The sequence below is a fragment of the Fopius arisanus genome, unplaced genomic scaffold (assembly GCF_000806365.1).
Source record: "Fopius arisanus strain USDA-PBARC FA_bdor unplaced genomic scaffold, ASM80636v1 scaffold00119, whole genome shotgun sequence".
In the NCBI taxonomy this organism is placed as follows: Eukaryota; Metazoa; Arthropoda; class Insecta; order Hymenoptera; family Braconidae; genus Fopius; species Fopius arisanus.
Window position 1 is genome coordinate 180,035 of NW_011887858.1, and position 20,659 is coordinate 200,693.

At 40.3% G+C, this 20,659-nt stretch overlaps 1 long non-coding RNA gene across 1 annotated transcript; it reads right to left on the reverse strand.

Moving 5' to 3' along the window:
- Window positions 1-3,507: 3,507 nt before the first annotated feature.
- LOC105271697 (uncharacterized) lies at window positions 3,508-6,343 on the reverse strand. Its single transcript, XR_892671.1, has 3 exons — window positions 6,235-6,343; window positions 6,019-6,116; window positions 3,508-3,841 (listed from the first exon to the last, which is right to left on the reverse strand). It is a non-coding gene; the product is annotated as an uncharacterized lncRNA (long non-coding RNA).
- Window positions 6,344-20,659: the final 14,316 nt, after the last annotated feature.

The window sequence follows — 20,659 nt, forward strand, 5'->3', positions numbered from 1 at the left end:
ATAAGCTTCATATAGAAAAAAAAAAAAAAGATAAAATATAAAAATAAAAATGAGATCCCGAGCAAATGAGCAGTCTCGGTTTATGCGTCAACGCGACAAGCATGAGTATAACTCTTTCTAATACAAGCTGCGTGACTGGATTGAGAATGGGGGAGGTAAAATTATTGCACTAGGTGCTTTCATAACAATTCACTGGAGCACAATAGGTGTGGCAGCTTTAATCTCACTTACTTTCAATTAAGGAAGGACATATTGTGGTTTTCGTTCTTGTATGAAATTTTCTTTGGGACGGAGTGGAAAGCTCAGTGGAGGTGCCGTTTAAGATTAATTGTTTAATTATCTGTTCCACAGATAGATTAAACGTTTGCTGTATTATTTCAAAGTTGGTTGTAAAGCGATGCGGTAGCGGTCCATTAACGGCCACCTGTTGCCACAAAACATTAACCCATTTGCCACCTACGCCACCATAAAGGTCCAGCCGTCGGCAAACTCCATATTCCCATATTTATGTATATTTTCAACCTAACAATCACCGGCACTAGTCAAACTTGTTCAATAAAAGATTTATGTACTTTCATTTCGTGCAATGAGATGTCTGAGCATTTGAAATTGTACCGAGAAAATTGGAATACTCTGATATCCGCAATGTGTTGACAGAATAAAAATCTTGGGAATAAATTTGATTTGTGCAGAAGGTGAAAAAGGTGTGTCCTGTTGAATCAGGGAGAATATATTTGTTTCGAGCGTGGAATATACCGAGTTATATTTGTTTGGTCTCGGCTCTGGAGTTTTATTTCCACCGACCCACGGCATTACTCTAAATCATGTTTTGTCCCAATATATACCCGGTGAGCCGACAGTACTAAAGGCAAAACGAAAAAAAAAAAAAAAACGCAGTGTCATATACATTGGGGCACCAGTGAGATTCGGTTGGCTTTTCCATTCTCATAAAGACACAGACCGCTGAGAAAAAAAAATGGTGGGGAGTATCAAGCAAATGGAATGACGCCCTTTCTCCTCTGCTCCTATTGTCCTCTTCCTTTTCCAGTCCGAGCGAATCCAAGGCATTCCAAACAAATTCACTATTTTCTGACCTGTACCTTGTATTCCTCTCAATTGTCATCCAAGGGAAAACATGTTTTCGTACATGTTACGTCAAGTGGTCTCCAGAGAAGTGGATATTCATGAATACAAGTCTCCTCTTATGAATCTGGTCGTAAATTTTTATTAATTTTCCGAGGGATCACTCACAAAAAAAAAAACTCACCCTTTCGACTCGCGACTATGAAGAATAGAGTGAGGGAAGGGAAGAAATCTCATCGCAGCTTTTGCATTATCCTTATTTTTCTTTTCGTTTTTTTATATTGAGGTCCGGTCGAAACTTCTGGATAATTGTGAGGACAGTCCTGCCATGAGCAATCATTGGATACTGCGAGTGATCCCTCGCTTTCCACTTACCTCACGAGTCCTCTCGAACCCTTCCAATTTGACGGATGAAGAAGTTTCGCTATTGAAATTACACTTTCGGACGAGTTTTTTTTTTCCTCGAGCTCATATCCCTTTTTATGGTAAAAGTTGGTGAAGACTTGTTAAAGTTATTGGAACATATTCCCAAGGACTTGACCAATTCAATTCAACAGGATTAATTCAATTTGCGAATGCCATCAAATTCTAATTGCTCGTTGTTTTTTTTATTCAAATCGATTACAGGTGCAAAAATCCTCGACATTTTAATTTTCCACCGAGAATATTTTCCTCGTCATTTTCCGCGTCATCGTGAGTTTCACCAATGGCATCTTCAGAAGGTAAAAAAAAAATTTAACGAGACATGACTATACGGTAAATTCAACAAAATTACTGGTTTTGACCCTCGAAGCCCTTTTCGTCAAGCGTCAAATCAGGAAACCCATATGCAATAAAATCAACAACAAAACGGAAATAATGATTGAGCTGAGAATAAGTCAGAGTTGGAGTTGTTTTTCGTGACAATTTACAAGGCGTTACTTTTACGAGCATGTGTTTAGCGGAAAGTGTTTCTTTGTGCGATAAATGGTGAATCGCTACCGGTAAAACTAACAGACTATCTGTCCCTGTGTATATATATATATTTTTTTTTCATTCTGTTCCTTCACGGTGGACGACGTCGCACACGTGGGTTTTGTGCTTCTGAGCTGTGAGGTAAGGTTTTGAGGAGACAAGAGAGGGGGGTACACCGTGTGTACGTATATCCGGCGCTTTATACTACCTCATAAACCACGATCATTGCTTTATTACGTGCTTCTTGTCACGTTAGTACTAATCGCAGCTTGTGAACTCATTTATCACCCTGTTTCAGGAGTCATTCATTGAGATTCAGCCTGAGGCCAGTGTAAACAAACAAATTTCTCACCATTATTTTTTGACTCATTAACGACTCAAGCCACTCCTCAATTGAGTCGTTGAGTTCTAGGTTCAGGTCTAGATTGATCAATTCAATTCGAATTACGTTGAGAATTCTCATCGTAAAACCGTAATTGCCCTCAAAAAAGAATTTAGCGTTCTCCAGGACTGGAGATTTAAGTGGAATTCACGTGGAGTCATCAGGATCAAATGGATTTTGATCATTGAGTGGTCTGAGTTTGTTCAGCCCGAGAGAACGGCAAAAAGGCCACAAATTATTTCACCGGTGAGTGCAGTCTCCCCTCTTGAAATTCACCTTGCGTCTCCGCCCTCGCAATATCTCCTCCCTCTCTGGTATTTTCGGTATTTCTCCACCATTAGGGGCCACCGGTGGCCTCTCGGCTGATGGTTATCCGTATAAACATATCTCTTCCTCGGCTCGCTCTTTCAAGAGCAAGAACACACATGTGCACGAAAATTTAGGTACAATGTTGCCGAACTTTGTAATTTGTAACTCGAGCTCGGCGTCTCGGTGTTGACGACACCAAAGCACCGGCATTTAAAGTCCCCTCCCCTCAGCTGGGTAAAAAAAAAAACTCGATTACAGGGGAAGAGGGAGGAAGAGGGGTTTAATTACAAAGTCTGTGGGAACCACGTACCCCGGGAAAATGACGAAAAACTCGGCACGAATTCGTTTCTCCTTCCTCTCACGTCTCTCAGAGAAATTGGGGGAGGGAATAACGAGAAATGGATAGAAATTGTAGAGTCCGAGGGTCCATTCGTATTTTCAATCAACACACGGCACTTGTTGTCAAGAGACCGTGCAGTATATTTATGGAGCTTGAAACATAACTTTGTAATGAATTGACTCATTTTGTTGTTCGTTGCTACCATATGAGGATTTTTGTAGTCATGGAATATTTAGGAGAACTCGGAGGCATGGGAAATATTTCAGAGGAATATACGACTCAACTCAAGTCGAGGGAAAAATTGCGGTTGAACTGGTGGATGAATGGAATAACCAATTGAAATTGAAGGGATGATAATTATTTGAATAATTGGTATTTAAAAGGCGTGGATTGTGAGTTATTTTTATTTGCAGAAAAAATTTATTGAGTAGTGGTGAATTTCGTGAGGAATCGAGATTGCAATTTTTTTTTTGGGAATTTCCCTGTGATAAAATGGTGTAGGCTACCACTTATGCAGCGCGTTCACGTACGAAATTTCGTGTTTCGCTGGTGGATCACGTTTTGATAAAATGGCGGTACGTATAGCCCTGCGGTGACTCAATATATACGTAGGGATATTCTCCAAGGGTATAGATCCTGATGGCGACTGACATGGTCAACCAGCGTTGGCCATTCCTCTCGTGCAAGTCATCCAATACGACGTTCATTACACCTTCGTCACGTCCCAACTCATCCCGACTCTTCCCCATCACGATTTATCCGGATAGATGAACCTGGAAATAAAAAATGAGATATAAAAATCCGCAACGACATAAAATCAATCAGACCTCTTAGAAAGTTGTTTGAATCGGAACAATTTTCATAATTTATGATCTGTTGTAAATCATCGAGTTTATTGCGATAAAAATTCTACTGGTTCATTAAATCAATTTTTCCGATTTGACAATTATTATTTTTTTTTCGTTTATGGATCAATAAAGTCCCTGAGAAACGAAGTAAAATAGCCCTTGGTCAGAGATATCTCCGGATGTCCGACGGGCCCATCATGGAGCTTCACCAAAGCCAGTCGTCTGCTCTCGACCGAGATACCTGGGGATCAAACAAGAAATTCTGTACCAGGTGATTCCACTATGATATCCATTTTGCTCTACATTTCCCAAGGGATCCTCCATTTTAGATCCAATATCCGCTTGATATATAAAAATAAAAAATAAAGGCATATGCTCCCTTCCATTCTCTCCACTATCTGGACCTTGTCTCTATTTTTTTTTCCAACTATTTCGCGTTACGACTCCATACACCCGGGATCTTCATCATTCATTCAAATTTCCCGCTTGTCTCATTTGCGATGCAAATGAAAATTCCGTTTATTCTTCCTGTCAAGAAAAAAAAAAAGATATTTTATAACAGGAATGGAAAACGGGAGTCGTTAGTATCAGAGTATTTTTGGGAGAATTACAGTAAAAATATTTGACGTGGCGGAAGGTAAATTGGATATTTGGCGAGAGGAAGATTGAGATAAAAATGTGATTATGGGGATAATTGTCGGAAGATCGGTGAATAAAGAGGAATTTTTATAGTACTGTCGTATTTTCCAAGTGCGGCGCATTTAATAAAAGATTTCACGCGATTTCCTGAACGAATTCCACTTGGATAATGAAATCATCGAAATAGTTGATGACATCTAGAAAAATTGCATTGATATCCCTGGAAATCCTGGAACGATTTAATCGAGACGAATAAAAGGATTGATTCGTATTTCGTTGGTATAATAATTTAGGTGTACGAAAGGCCCTGATGAGGTGCGTTGAATCGTTATAGGATTTTCGATGCCATAAAGATGTTGGTAAATGGTGAGGGGCAATAAATCGACGGAGGGATAACTCCCGTTTGTCGGATAGTAGATATGGTGTACAGTAGTTTAAGGGCGCGTGCGATGCCCACGATTTTTCGTTGGCGATCGTATACACGATCGTATTTACCGTACCACTAAAACTCACTGACTCACTCGACGGGACTGTTAAACGATCATTTAAGTGCTGTTATACTGCCGTGCAAAGACTCGAACTTATAATTCACCTCCATGGGACGAACCAGAAAACTTGAGATCATCACTCCTCTAATTTCAATCTTCCCAATGGACTCTCGACAATCTAAAGATTTATTTTATTATCACCCCATGGAATATTTCAAGTCCTGACATTTTTCCGTTCATTATTTTCTCCATAATAATCGAATTTCCAAATATTTTTAATCACTTGTTGAATTTAAAAAATATTTATCCATTTGGAGGGATTTTTTTGCAATTATAAAATTGATGTTTGAATTTTTATCGAATTACCCACGTGTCAATAGAAAATTGAAATAAAAATGGCGTAGGGATTGCAGGTTAGTTCACATTTCAATCGACAAAGATAGTGCGTGGCATGTGGAACACGAGATCAACCTCACGGCTGTTCTATTAAAAATCGCAACAGCCATTTTGAAACGAGGTTAATTTTCATCATTTCCTGTGAATTTAATTGGGTAGCGGTGTTATCGATAAGAAACGACATTTCAATTCAATCGCGTCCATTGATATTGCAAATGGCACGACTGCCGATACGAAATTCCTCTCCCGATATTAATTTCTCTTTTATTTTCCTCTCAGAGTACAGTAGACTCCCGAAAAATCGAAACCAATCAAACTCCGATCAATCAAATCGCTATCGGAGCTCAAGTGTTTGAATTCCGAGGGAAACAATAACCTCAAACTAATGTGGGACACGGGTTTCATTATTTTATCGAGATTGAATCAGTGCTTGAGTGATACGTGTTATTACTGCTCTAGTTTCAAACTTTTTCCCCAATGAGGGGCCGAGGGTTGAAGGACTGAGGGAAACAGAGGGAACAAATCTTTATAACCCGTATCACGGAGTAATAAACTAGACTCGTGAAATAAATTTCATACCTGAATGTACAAGAGGTTCAATTCGTAGTGGAGGTGTGCAGTGAGTTGTTGGGGTATTGCCAAGGAATCACCTGGTTCGCCACCATCTCCAGGGTAAGCTGAAAATTAAAACAAGATAATCCCTCATTAATTGATAGAACAATCATCCCCATTTCACCAGAGAACCTAGTCATTACAGAGGACACTGCATTTTCAATTAATGAAAATTGTTCTTACTCGGAATTTTCAGGGACAGAGTTGGCGTTTTTTTTTTTTTATGTTGTTGCGTACATGAAAGGGTAATATGAGGCTTAGAGTAAGAGTTTTTCGACGTGCGATCCGTATCGGCCGGTAGCCGCGCAAAAACTACGGAAGCAAAGAAAAAAGCCTCGAGGGGAAGGAAAAGGCAATCGACCTAACGGTATCGCGCATTTTGCGAGGCATTTTCCCTTTTTTTTTTTTTTTTCGTTGTCGCAGTGATTCGAATGACGGCGGTCAGGTAACCAGGAGGGACCGCTCATATTTTTTTTTGCTCTATTTTTGTCGGTGTTTCCGGGAGCTACCGCATCCCCCGATGGGTCAGTTTTGTCTCGGTATTCTCTCGACGGGACTTCCTGGTGAGAAGTGTTGAATTTCGATTCGTTTATTGTTGGGCACCTCAGAGACGGTGGTTTCACCCTTTTTTTATGGTTTTATGCCTTTTTCGGTACCTGCCTCATTGATTTTTTGGAGATACCCGTGGAAATTCCAGGGGAATACTCTGAGTAAAGGATTTTAGAGGTGGAAAAAGGTTGGAGTTACTGTATCTCGAATGGTCATGTTTTTCCTGAGAGAAACAGTTGAGGAAAAAAAAAACATTTATAAGTTACCCCGGGTAAAATCTATGGGTCATCTTTTTTCTACGTAACGACTCGGTACGCCTCGTTACATAAACTATGAAGAATATCGTATTGCCAGTGAGAATACGTCAAAATAATTTTTCTCTCGTCGTTGAGGGAACGGGGGAATCCATGGGTGACGAAGGCAAGATCATTCTCTTATTTTCATTGAGCCAATTCAAATTCATTTTCTGTCTCGCTGAAATGTCTAGTCCCTCGATATTTTTACGCCTTCATCATTTTATTATCTCTTGGACATGTATATGTCCACTTTTATTTCAGTCTGCATCCCATGCCGGGCTGGTTCATTTGCAATAATTTATCTGTATCGCTGCGGTAAAAATAGCGGATGCCAGTATTTATTTTTGCATTTAAATCCGCTCAAAACAACATTGTATATCTGTTCTTTTCCCGCGTGAGATCTTGACATTGAAACCATCGAAAAAAAAAGTTTCTTCATGTTTGAGGGGAGCCTTCAAGTTTCCTTCAATCCACAAACTTTAAACTTCAGTTGAATAATTTTTACGTAATTACTATTTATCGAATAAAAAATTGCGTTGTTTGGGAATTTATTATAAAAAAATTGCTTTTATTGAAATGGCGATTAATGGAAAAAAAAGGGAATTTTATTTAGACGATAAGGGAGTGGGAGAGGAATAAGGAAAAATGATGGCGTCACGATGGGAGCCAATAGAGTGGCTGTTCTGGGGAGCACGTTCTTCCCCCGGGGGTGGATTTCCATCAGCCACCGGGGTATTGTCCCTTTTGTGCGATCAGCTTTCTCTAGGCGGGGTGCAGGTAAAAGTAGGTGGAGTGAGGTCTGCCCCTGAATTGCCAAAGGGACGACAAACCGGGATTAGATAGATACATACTTTTCCTTTACGCTATTTACGAAAAATGGTAGCGGATAGATTCAGCGAAATGACTTTTACCTTTCCAAAGTGGAAAGAGTATTTTTTTCCCGTTCATGTATGCGAGTGGAGACCGAAAATATCTCGTAAATTCGTCGGCACTACTGATCCCCTGGAGATACGTGCAAACGTGCACGACAGGTAAACGGATGTTGATGAGAAATCATATCAGTGATATCTCGGCTTTCCAATTAAATTCAGGATAAAAGAAAAAATAAAGGGAGATATATATTGAGGGCTTATTTGGGCGGGGAAAATCCCTTTCAAGCTTATTAGTTTCTTAGTCTCCCTAGGCAACATAAAAATATCCCAGCAAGTACTTCAGATTTACGTCTGGAATTCTCCAACGAATGGCGCTTTATTTATTGATAACCCCTTTTGGCAAATTGAAAACAAAAAAATATGAGAGTCGCTGGCTCGATGTTCAAGGTATTATTGGAGTTTACGGAGATTGTTTTTGGGATCGATACGAGTTTAGGGTATGATCGCAATCGTAAATTTTCATCATGCGTTGTGAGCGGTAAAGGTTTCGTACGGGTGTCTACAGCCTCGTCTCGTCTGAATCTACGAGGTGTTACCCTGTTGTAATCAGATCCAATGTTCATTCCGAGAGGAATTTTAACTGGTGAAATTATTTCATGAATCGTAATGAAATCGAATATAATCCCAGGAAATGCAAGTTCATGGAAAACAATTATTTCAGTGATTTAATGATCTCATTGAAATCGTTTTATGTCACTGAATTTCAGAGTGAATTTTTTGTAGTTTAAATATTTTTTGTGGTACAGCCTCGAGAAAATTGTGAACCTCCTGGGGCAATCTAACGGTTTTCTCTTCTTATTGTTACAGAAGCTCCAGACATCTGCGGCAATGGCGGTCCGGCGGTGAATGGGTGAGTAGAAAAAATGTTTAAGACGTTCATCCCAAGTATCGGAATGTATCCCCGAGGAATTCGTCGAGAGAGAAAAAATTTCAACCAATAAAAACAATTATTTCAAGTATTTTTCATTAAAAAATAATCTTTCCGCCATTAATTATGTCGAGACAATAGCGCGCTTGTAATTGAAATGAATAAAAATTCCTCTGCGATATATTCGTGGAGGAAAAACCCGATGGACATGTCCCAGGGAATTAGATAGTGCATTCTTATCATTGAACCGATGGATCGAATCAATGGATTATGAGAATGAGCTCTGGCTCATTCATCCGAAAAATTTCCGGATACAGGGCGCCCGAAGAATGTCTCTATCAGAATTTCCCTCCGAAAAAGTTGCTGACGTACGAACCTCAGACATTCGGTTGTAAATAGCACGAGAACTCGCGCACCAAAAAATCTAGTTCACTCCAATCGTTACAATAATTCCGGAAAAATATTTTCCGGCGATTGAAAAGTTAAACACTGGGTTGTGCTCATTGAAAATACCCAGAGATTATCGTAAACACGAGAAAATAAAATGAGAAAATATTTTCTGTGGACAACTCGTAGAATGGAATGACAGAAATGAATTTTTCAAAATGAAAGATCCGAGAGTTGTATTTTGATGATAAGAAAGGATAATCCTTGCAATGCAATTTTCCAACTTTTCATACAGCCCGAAGAATTCAATTTTCCCGAGGAAAGGTAAGTGGTTGTAAAATCGCCGTGGAAAAATTCTCTCCCACGGTTCGTCTTTAGTCAATTATCAATGAAGCGACGAGAACAAGTTAATCGGGTGGGTATTCTTGTCAGTGAGATCGATCTCAACCGATTTTCCTCTCCAATTTGCCATGAAGCTGGAAAATAGGAGAGCACAAGCTGTAGGTTAAGGGGTCTTGGGCATGAGGATCCAAGGGTTAATTTCCATGGTGGATTTTGGGTAGTTTGATGAATCCGAGAGCTTCTGGGTTACATATGCCAGGGCGAGGGAGCATAAATGGCGGACTGAGAACTCTCTCCTCTCCTATTTCTCCTCTTTCTCCTCTTTCTCCTCTTTTCTCCTCGTCGTCGTTCTATCCGAATTCCGGTAAAGGTGGCTCTGTGTGTATATAATTCACCTTACATACTATCCCCGGTGGCACATCGGTACGAAGGGCTTTACATTGATCGGCAGCCGGAGAAAAGCGTGGCCTCTGATTGGCCGGAGCCCTCCGGGATCCTTTCCTCAGGACTTCTCTCGCCAAAACGTTGTATTTTGTCGTAGGAGCGGTGGGTGGGAGGCAACGACAGGACCAAGAAAATTCCCGGTGAGAGAACGAGGCCAAATGACAGAGAGAGATATTCCGTAAATTGAATAGGGTGGGAGGAAGAGGGCCAGCTACACCAGATCCCGGGGAAAGAAAATGGAAATCGTGTCCTTGGGTGATATTTTCCACCCAGCCATCGCTAAATCTGGGGATTAATCAATGGGTGTAATGAAGAGTTACTTTCATCTCTTGGGATTCTCACTTGAATAATGAAGAAATTTATCGGGGATTTCGGGGGAAATATTGTTGGAGCGTTTCGATTTAATTAAGCAGAACCACCATTTTTTTTTTTATATTTATTTTACTTTTTTATTTATTTAAGTCGATTTTGAGTGTCTGAGAAAAAGGCGCGTGGGACGTCCTAAACTTCAGAAGTTTGAATGATAATGTGAAATGAACGTTGAATGGGAATTCTGATGTTGGGAATTTTAACGGAAATAATTCTGAAGTAACCGAAAAAAAAATTTATTCTCCGGGATAATCCGTATGGTAATTCCAGATGCAAGAGCCAGTCGGCATTTCTTTGTCTGATTTCTGATCACTGAGGTATCCTGTACGTCCACGTGTAATTTAAAATTTTTTTTCCATCAATCGAGTATTTCAAATGGATAATGACAGCATTAAAAAATCACTTGATCGGCTACATTCTTGCAGCTTCATATTATAGATGCGTTTCTCATAAATTTTTCATATCCAGTGAAATCCGAATAGCGTTCGTCAGATTCTTAAATTTATTTGGCATTCGACAAGTTTTTCCCTTTCATTTTATGTGATCAGTCTTTCAAGATTGTTTTATGTAATAGTATTGGACGAGAGCCGGTGTTACACTCGAGGATTAATTTTTTTTTCTATCAAATAATTTCTAGATGAAAAATATGAAATTGAAAAAAAATTATTCTCCCCCAAAAATCGTAATCATGCTCAGCCCCTGGGCTGACATTTTATTATTTCCAATAATTGGACTACAATAATTGAATTGACAGGAATTTTCACGATTTTTCCACTTTCCCAAACCTTCCGACCTCTGGAATCATCCTTTTGCATAATAAATCGATGAAAAAAGCTAAAAAAAGGGGAAAAGTGGAGTAAAAAAATAGAGAAAATACCGCGGAGTTTACGAGTGGTCTCATATATGGTTCGATATCACTAGACCGAGGAAATGGCTCGCTCCCATGCATAAATTGTTGACATCTGCACCATAGAGCCCTTGTATGCTCTCACCAGATAGATGGGATCTCCCCGAGGCACTCGGGCTGCAAAATATTTCCAATCACTACAGTTTCTTCCTCTCGAGTTAATTCTTATCTCCATGGAAATCTCCCTCCCGTGGATAGAATACGCATGTGATTTTTAACTCGACAATATGAATAGAAAAAAAAAATCGTTTCATCTCAATAGAAGATGTTCCTGGTACATACGCAATTGCATACTACATGAAGCCGGATGATAGGTGTTTCGATAACCAACTTAACAATGCGCTATGCATAACTTTCTAGAATGTGAACGTGACAGTGAATGATTATATTATGCAACCAGATGCATCAGTATTTTCCCGAGAACTCCGGGACCCCATTCTGTCGGTTAATTCTTTTCATTTCTGTGAAAATACTACGCAATATTCAATATAGAAAGAGAAAAATTGGAGACAACGCATTAGGAAAAATTATTTATCCAATTATTCGAAAAATTATCATTTATCGCACGACTTTTACTCAATATTGTGTAATTATGTAATGCAGTAAACCAGTATGACTAGATTTTGACGAGCCAGTATTAAAGTTTTAAAAATCTGTGGAACTAAGGGATATGGTAAAATTTCCACAAAAAAAAATCCCTGAAATTGAATTTTTCAAGGAAAAAAAAAAATCGTATGAATTTTAATTTTCGCGGGATAATAAAATGTTGCCTGGAGTTCACTGAACCCCGAGTGAAAGTGAAGGGGTAGATAAGGATATGGTGATAATTTTTTATAAAAATAAATGAGAAAAGGGGAGAATATTGATCAGGGGATTGGAGGATGACTTGGGAGCTGTCGGTACGGTTGGCGCCATCTGCCATGAGGATGGCCATTCAATTGGCAGTTGGTCCACCGTCTGAGGGGTTAGACAGCGAGGCGGGAGAATAACTGAGAGAGGAGTGGGGGGATGATAATGGCGACGGGTGAGAGGTGGGGTATACCTCCCCTCTCACCCGCGACATTGTATCGATCTCCCCGGAGGTTACACCAATTCTAAATGACACCTAGTCCAGTATTTTTATCAATGCAACAGAAATTCGCTTCCCCCGAAAAAAATGATTATCCCTGGATAATGACTTGACGACTTGATGACTTGACCGCATGATCGCTAATTAGAAATTGCGCAGTGACAGTATTATAATACCCCCGGAATAAAATTTCAATCGTAAACTCTTCACTTTATTAACGTCACGCCGTAGTAATCTTATCTTGATATTCGAAAAGCCATCGGGTGCCACCACCACAGTCTCGCATCTCCATAAATCCAATATTTAACAGCGCCAAGTCTCAACACCGCTGGATTTTTATTTGATTTTTCATTTTGATACTGTTGCTGTCTCGCGGTCAATCGAGGGGACGAGAAAACCAATCGATTGTAGCATTTGAATATCAATTGACCACTTACGATTACGGTGACTCGAATAAACTTGAGGACTTCATTCCATTGACAAGGACACCCACTCGTATCAGATAAGTCGTCGGCTGATTTCCGAGTGAGTCTCAGCTCTTAAATAACAGGATTATTCATTTGAATTTTCAAAGGTACGATTGTAACAGGGCAACAAATGAAATAAGGGGAATAACCGGGACTAGTGCGCCACTCTACGTCCCTGGAGGGCAGGTCCTGATGATAAAGTTCAATGATTCTCTGGTAGATGGCGACTCCAGTCGGTTACTCAGGTAAATGGCCTTTTCGGAGTGGTCCAGCGAATGCTCGAATGGCATCCTCCCGAAAATTCACTCTGCACGCCCCCAAAAAATTTCACTACCAACTCACTCACTCAGCAAATTTTCACCCCCAAAAAAATCCACCCCATCCATCCCTCATTCCTCAAACCGTCATTTGGATAATTCAATATCGAATTCCGCGGCTTTTCTTCAGAAAGGAAGTAGTGGAAAAGGGGGAAGCTGATGGGGGTGAGATTTTTCCAAGCTGTCAGTTTATTTCGAGAATTTATAACTCCCTGGTGCGATGAAAAACGAAAGTATTGTAAAATTTTTACAACACCTCCTTAAGTAGGATCAGAACGACTAGGTTCAGGCAGTTTACCCCTAATTAAACCCGTTAAGACGATGGTCCTTTACGGCACGGCTTTTTCTCCCCCTCACGGGCGTTTCCCTTTTTATTTTATAGCCCTTTACAGCGCTGTATCCGTAAACGAGTGGAATAACAAAATCAAAAGGCATACAATCTCATCGTAGGGTACGTCGAAAATCACCTGGTGCCTGGGTAGTTGATGAAGGCAGTTGTCGAAGAAGGAGAGGGCAAGTGGGGGGAGGAAACAGACCGGGGTAATGCCATTTTTTTGTTCTCTCCGTAGCAAAGAGAAACGAAAACTAAAAAAGAAAACGAAATCGAGAGAATTGTGGAAAGGATGCTGTGGAACGAAATAACCAAGTTGTATTTTTTTTTTCTTTTCCACCGTGAAATAACGGATATTTGTTGTGTACAGAGTGCAGATGCTGGTGAATATTCCGCAGGAGAATTTTTCATCGGCTTAAATAATCCCAACAGCTGGGACTCTCCCATCAGAAATGCGCGGCGCGTTCCGACGGCATTCGCTGGCTCTTGCGCCCACGTTTTTCTCACCTTATCCTCTCCGCCCCCTTTGCTATACCGTATTTTACGGTCGGATATATAAAGTTTTTTCGGGGGGACAAGGAGCTCTGGATATTTGCGAGTCTCTCCTGTGGCCAGAAATGACAAAGACCTTGGTTTGATGTTGGTTTCAACGTGTGAGACGCCAAATCCACCGAACACGCCCTCAAAAAAATTCTATTGTCAGTTACTTAAAAAAAAAAATCAGGTATTCCCCCTCGATTCCCGTCCGGAAATGTCAATATCAATTATTTGTCCTTGTCGCGTGAAAAATCGAGAGAAAATCAAAATTATTTTCAACATCGAGGGTTTGAATAACAAATAATTCTCGCATGCTGTGGCCGCATCTCCTCAGAATTTTTCCCCCGCAGGAAAAACCGCCTACTTGGGTTGGAATGAAGGGAAATATATTTCAAAGAAAAGTTTACAATTGCACTCATCAAATATAGAGTCTGTTTGAGAAGAAAACAGCCAACTGCCTGGGGAAAAAATGAGGGCTGTATTTTTTTTTTTTCGCCAACGGCACATACGGAAAAATAGAGTTTACCCGGGGGAGAGTACGGAGACGCCTACGAATATGTCTCCGGATATTTCATGTATTTTTCCTCCTCTCCCTCTCCACCCCCTCCCGCCCTGTATGACGGGGTACAGATACACTTCCAGCATCCAAATACGTCATTCTCTCCCTCGGTACCGACTTTTTCGTCCTGTTCGTCGTTTGGATCCCTTCCTCCTCCTCGAAAAATGTACGAGGCAACGGAATAAGTTATTCAATTCGGCAGACACATTCTGGGACCATATGCCATGTCGTACCTTGGAAAATTCACGGATATTCTGTTCCATCTGGTATCGAGACGGATCAAATATTCTCAGATGAAATTCCGTATCAGAAAAAAAAATATATGCGTTGTTTACATTTTTCACGAGGTAAATTTCATTTAAAAATCATATGAGATCGAAATATTCCAGAATTTTCAGCGACAACCATAATTCAAAGAAAATTTTACGGATTTCAATTTATTTTAAAATCAAATATTCCACCGAATTTCTTGAGAATAATAAAAAAATAATAGAGTATTTAAAATTGAAATAGAAAATGTACTTTCGCGACAGAATATTTTTGGTGTGAATAATCCCGTGAAATTCAATTTTCAGAAAATAAATTGGCAGATGTTGTGAGTATTCACGCCATCCCTTCATCCCTCCACCCCTCCACCCATCATTACATCTCAGGTAGAACGGAATCCTCCCTTTTGCCAGTTTTAATCCTGGGGCTCTATCGCGAGAGTATACCGTGCAAATGACTCTAACGCGAGGTAAAATATACAGGTGGAGGAGGTAAATAGAGAAATAGTCGCTATAGAAAGGTATCCGCGAGAGGGTAGTTTTCGTAACGGCTTCAACCCTCATCCACTACCTCCCCAACCCTCTCTCCCTCCTCTTCGCCCTGTTCCACCCCAATTGGGTGGCTCGTTTCCTCCCGTCTGTGTTGTAGCTCTATGCTAAAATCATCTCTTCCCTCCGGATGCTATTCCCCTCCTCCCAGGGGGTGGGCGATTTCATTGCAACACGGTGAACAGGGTAAACTATCTTCGGTGGTAGGGGAAATTCCAAGGGGTTGTGCATGCCAACGGCTGATGCAGCACACTATTTCCTCCTTCGCTTTACCAGCAAAAACCTCATCACTATACCCTCATACTCTCTCACAAATTCCGGCATGTAGAATCTCTAATGCATCAGGTACTTCCCGCGTCCTCTACATTTTTCCGTGAATGTACTATTCATTCTGAAATATCATGAGTCCATTTTAAAGAGCTTTCCTCCATTTTATCACTTGAAAATCTTTTTTAAAAATGTTTGAGTTTTAAAATTACAATTTATTTATGAATAATTCGATTCTCTGGGAGAGAATCTTATCTTGTTGGGAGCTCTTCCATTTTTCCTTGAACTTTTGACGTATGATAAAATAAATTGAAGTATAATCCGGGGAAAACAGTGGAAATGAAGCAGCAACTTGAAAATAAGTTTTTCTTTCGCTTGGATGGAAGTGCCGAGAGAAAATGAAGAACCGTGAAAGTGGAATTGAGGATACGTGTGTGTGGGCGACCCCATTTCGTTTGTCATGACGCCATCTTAAGTTCGACCCCTCGATACCTCACCCTCGTGATATCCGGATGTTGTTACAGAGTGGGTACACACTCAGGCGAAAAATGAAAATATGGCGGTGAGGGAAGGAAAAACATTGGGATTATGCTGCGTCATTGAATGAAATTCGAGATGAAATTGAACCTTTGGTGTTCCCTTTGAATTCGCGGGGCATCCCGGAATGAGATATCTCCATTCGGTTTCAGATAGTTTCCAAGGCTATTCACGATAACAAAAGTTTTCCTTTTTTTCCATCTTTTGGGGTGGGATTTCCGATGCTGTGATCATTTGGCTTTGGTTTTTTCTACTCGAGGATAAGGATTTGATGGGACAGTTGTCTGGATGACTCGACTATTTCAGTCGAGATTATTCCGAGACATTTCTCCATTTTTATCGTGAGAGTTGAAAATTTCAAAAGAGGCTGAATCTCAATTTCAGTAACACGCGTTGAAACATTTTCTCTCAATTTTCCTTCAATTTCTGGAAAATTCGTGTTTCGAGAAATTTATAGAGGCAGTAAATTTCCGTTTAATTAGCACTTAAAATTAATGAAAGTGAGGAAAATTGGGTTGAATTTTCCTCAATTTTATTTTAATCTTCAAAGAATGGCGAGTAATTTTGGAGAAATGGATATTTTTAGAAATGGTATAGAAAGAAATATCCGAAGACATCTCTTGAATTCTATTTCTCTGGCAGCATCTCCCTCCCGCCATATTGCAGTGGATATAATGCTACGGGGCTCGATTGCCGACACGGCGAAGGTTGTAATAAACTCCGGGTTATATTACAGTGAGTACCAGTACATATACTGTACATACACCCGACGATGATGTTTCTGTCTCACCGTAGGATACCCTTTTGGTGTTTGCCGCGCGTACAGATACCATTTTGCGAGTACTCGAGTATGAGGTAAATCGTGGAAAACTCGACCTCTGGGAGATGCCCCAAGGAAAAAGAGGTAGACACGCGCTATTTAAACGCAAGAGAAATTGTTATTATCAGACGACAAGTCTGTAATAATCCTGGGAGTAATGTTAATGTGAAAATAGACTCAAATCGCTCCCCGCGGTTTTTTCAATTTCCCACCGGATCATTCCTGATAAATTAGCGCAATCATCGCTGTGTTATCTCCGGGTATATTTTTAATGCGATTTAAAGTACAATTTTTATTGCAATTACTCGCGTCGAGTAATTACGAGACTCCGTAATTTTTTTGGTGAATATAAATTGGAATTTTTTGGAGGATTTCCGGAAGTTGGGCATGTAGTCCACGGGAATTGATCGGGAATACTAATTGTGGACGGATAAAAAAGGACTTACCTTGAGGAAATTTTCCTTGAGAGCACGTTGAAGTTGTTCGGAGACCTTGAGAGAGTGGACTGTCCTCACCTGCGAGTTTCGTGGTTTTCTCGACCTCGGGGATGACTAGATAACAGTAAAAATGGGACTCACCCCTTTTCACTGGGTGATGGAAAAAAAGGGACAAAAAAGGGAATACCTTTCTACAATGTTTTGCCAAGTCTTTCGCTCCGGCACTTTACTACGGGCATTTACAATCGATTTATTGCACCGCTGTAGGCTCGGCTCGGAAAACCCTTCCAGCGAGGTTTATTGTCAAGGTGAGCTGTGCCAGGGGACACCCCCCACGTCTGGCACCGAATAGCCAGTGGATGACCACGGCTAAAGGGTTATAAACTTGAGGGTCAGGGCAATTGACCGTTTTAGGATTTTTTTTTAAGGTTCAAAGCGACAAAAAAACATTCCCTTCAACCGTTTTTTTTTTCTAAACGCGCAAACCCGGAAATTCAATTGTCCTAAAATTTCATAAAATGGAAAATTGAAGAAAATTTTCATTTTAGGGAAATGTGGGAGTTTTATTTTGATTAATCGAAAAAATAAGGGAAATGGGGAGGAGGGGATTGCGCGCGCAGATGTCGTCCATTGAATCTCCCCATAATTCACGCCATGTTCCACCCTGAGGTACAGCCGTCGCTTGATTGCGATATCAGGGGAAATCCCAAAACTCGAGTGAAACTGCATTTCGTCTAGGTTTCGTTGATGTTAAAAAGAAAAAAGGGTATCGCACACCTGGCGCTCCTCTCGTTCCATCTCCGTCAATTGGACGATTGTCGCAAGCTCGTGAAAACTTTCATCATTGACAAATTCCATCATGCCACGCAATCTCAGGAATCATCCATTTGGCTGTGATATACCGGTGACATGGCACGCCACTTCCAAGAAAATCCAATAATTTAATCATTAAATTTTTGTCACAACAGCTGAAAGCATTTTGGTGTAATTAACAGACGTTAAACGTGAGTTGTCGAGTTGTTATTATCAGGCGTGCAAGTGCACAGTTGTCAAAACACTAGAGTAAATTTTGTCTCGAGTGTCTTGTACCGACGAGCAATTCGTCAACTGAATGCCCGGATGCTGATACCTGGGGGGACGATATCGTCGTCCTTGGTTGGTCCATTAAACTCTCAAAACTCGTCTATTTTTTCAGATTAACGAAAGATGAGAAAAGTTTTAACGTCGCAGTGATATCCCGAGTGTTCTACCCAAAGCTCTGATATTTCCAGAGCTAAAAGTGCCATCCCATTTTCCAGGGTAACCGGAACTCCACTTACGGGTAGACTATTACATGGATAAACGTACGGGGACCACTAGAATATATCTAGACGAGACTATTTCCAACTTATTCGATTCAACATGGGGTAGTCATTACAAACTTGGCTTTTGCAGACTCTTTATCACCGCTGATAATACTTTTTCATCGCTCAAACTAACATTCCTCAAACAAATGTTAATGCCACAATTTTTATTCATCACTGGATGAATGATAAAAATGTTCATTGGATTTTGAATAGTTTTTTCCACTCAGAGAAAGAAAAAGAAAAACATGGAAAGAATGGCCAGTGCAATCGTCAATTTACATAAACAATTTGCATATACAAAGTGAATTCGATGATTTTATTACGTTATTGGTATAAATTGAGTGTAATATTGCGATAAATTGGCGAGGAAAATTGACATTCTTCGGCTTGGGGATTATTGCGAGTAATGTCGAGGAGATAGAGACCCGGCATGCGTTTGACTCGAGATAAACGCGGGATTGAGGCCGATGGTATTCGAGGCTCGAGTAAGTGCATTTCACTGGTTATGACCCCGTCCTAGGATCGTAAATATCTCCAGTTAAAAACAGTCGAGATTATTCCCGTGAATTTCATATTTCGTGTTGAATTTTAGTTGAAAAATTATCAGAAGATCCAACACGGATAACAAAAAAGGGTTCAACTTGAAAAATCTTTGATTGAAAAATCTTGAAATCCAGAATCCAGAATCTCGGACGAATGAAGGATTCCACGAGTTATTCCCCTCGTTCTGCTCCCCGCAGTCGTAAATCTCGCGTATTTCCTCGTACATTTCCCTCTAGCATCAGCACCACTGCTCTACCCCTAGGAATAAATAAAAATTTGGCAATACATGGAAAATGTTATTTAACATTTATACATTTGCACATTTGCTGGGGATCGTCACTCACTCGAATGCATATGTGAGTCAGCAGTTGAAGTGATAGCATTTGGAGTCAGTGTCTCGGGGTGGGTTGAGTGCTGTCGTAATTCATCTCTGAACATTCGATCGATTATCCTCGGCCTTCAGTGCACTTTGCAGCACGATAATCCTCTCGATGTGGAACGGGGTCCAGATTGTTGTTATAATTCATTCTGAAGGCTCTTTTGTTCTCCATACGCCTCTCAATGCCCTGGAATTTATTTCCATTTCGACAGAACTAGGTAAAAAGATTTTTCTATTACAAAAAAAAATTATTCGACGAGTCACTTCTAATAAATGATTTATTTAATAATTATTTGTCATTATTTATGGATTATAATTATCGACTTCACTTGACTTTTCCACTTGTAATTTTTATCGAGTCTCGGCAGCCAAAATTCGGGGATTCGGCTCGCGTGTATAATTCGAGATCGAATCTTGAGAGAACTGGGCGGGGCTGGGGCTCTCTGAGCCCAGGAATAACCGGGATAAAAAAAGATATTTCAAGACACGAAGGGGAGTGAAATTATTCAAGAGAAAGAGTCGGTTGGTGTGTTGGTTTGAATGCAGACAGAGGCAAAAGGGTGGAGTGGCAATCAGGTCCTAATTAGCCGGCGGGCAAGCTCAACTCCATACCATACATTTTCACCAGCTCCCACTGCCATTATAATATAATGAATATAATGCACCAATGCAACATGTGCAGTGGAATTTGTGTGACGTTGAATTTTTTTTAAACTGCCGAGTCGAGGTCTGCGTGTTGGAGATATTTCACTGGAGTTTTGGTATATCGAGGAGAAATACATTTGGCGATTAGATGGCGAGACACGGACTATTACCGACAGGACGAGCCCCTGATGCACCTCCAATCCGGTTTCATTCGTAAATATAATTTATGCAGACTCCATTTTTATTTATTCGTCCTTCATTATGCTAGTACTGCAGTTGGAGAACATTCGGTGGTTGTCAATAGGAGATTTATATCGATGGGATTTTTTTTAAAAGAAGAGTATGGCGGCTTTGGGAGTGGGGAAGAAATTCTATTGATTGTAGTCTTATGTCTCAATTTTTAATGACTCGGAGAATTTATGCAGATGGAGGCCACGCCAACTAA